The 1,033-nt window shown below is 44.2% G+C and overlaps 1 protein-coding gene across 1 annotated transcript in view; it reads right to left on the bottom strand.

Annotated features, from left to right (window-relative positions):
- Positions 1-1,033, bottom strand: part of mast2 (microtubule associated serine/threonine kinase 2) — a 168,201-nt gene that overhangs the window by 67,846 nt on the left and 99,322 nt on the right.

Below are 1,033 nucleotides of genomic sequence, written 5' to 3'. Positions count from 1 at the left end.
ATGGGGGGGGGGGGGGGGTCACCAGACGCCTCCCGAAATCATCGCAACACGATGCTATTGCGATTTTAAACATATTGCAATATTCTGCGATTATACTGCAATTTATAACCTTTTTTCCAACTTCTAATTTCCCCATTTTCAAATGACATCCCCAAAAGGAAACTTTAACATCTGCTTTCTCTGTTTGCTCGAATCATTTCAGTGTTATTACTGCAAACTGGGATTGTCACGCAGACAAACACACACACATATACAGTATGAGATGGATACTTGGCGCCTGCGTATCGATGCGATATCGCCTCTGAAAATATCGCGATACTGGGTTGTATCGATTTTTCACAAACACTGTGCAACACAACACACTTCTGAGAAAACGGCCCTTAGTACAGTTTCTAACATTGGCAAATTAAATTAAATGAACAGAACATTTGATGCACATGATGCAAAATAGTGAAAAACGCATGGATTCGCCAATTTTTGCTTGCAATGGGCCGACAGAGGTTGCTAAGCAATGGAACAACACCCTAAACATCAGGAAGGTTTTCCCGTCAGAAACATCTGCAGCATCGCTGCCTCTGTTGTCTGGAGAGAAAATACAGATTTCCCCCAATTTCCCGTTAGGATCCTACAGAAACCTCGCCGTTGATCCTTGAAGAAAATAATAATAAAAACCATGGAAGCATAATTTTGTGCCTCTAGCTGCCGTCCAAACGTGTGTGTGTGTGTGTGTGTGTGTGTGTCTCGTTTAACTACAGTTGTGGGGTCCAGACAGCCTTGTGGGCTAAAATGCTGAAAACCCCACAACTTTAAAGGGCTGTTTGAGGGTTAAGACCTGGTTTTGGGATTAGGGTTAAGGTTAGGCATTTAGTTGTGATGGTTAAGGTAAGGGGGGGGGGTCAATGACTGGGCCGCACAAAGTTAGCGAGACGTACTGTGTGCGTGTGTGCGTGTCTATTGGCTGGTAGTGTGTGCGTGTGTGTGTCTATTGGTTGGTAGTGTGTGTGTGTGTGTGTGTGTGTGTGTGTGTGTGTGT

This window comes from Etheostoma cragini, chromosome 9 (genome assembly GCF_013103735.1).
Source record: "Etheostoma cragini isolate CJK2018 chromosome 9, CSU_Ecrag_1.0, whole genome shotgun sequence".
In the NCBI taxonomy this organism is placed as follows: domain Eukaryota; kingdom Metazoa; phylum Chordata; class Actinopteri; order Perciformes; family Percidae; genus Etheostoma; species Etheostoma cragini.
Note: the sequence above shows the minus strand (reverse complement) of the source record. Positions and strands in the feature narration are given on the sequence as shown.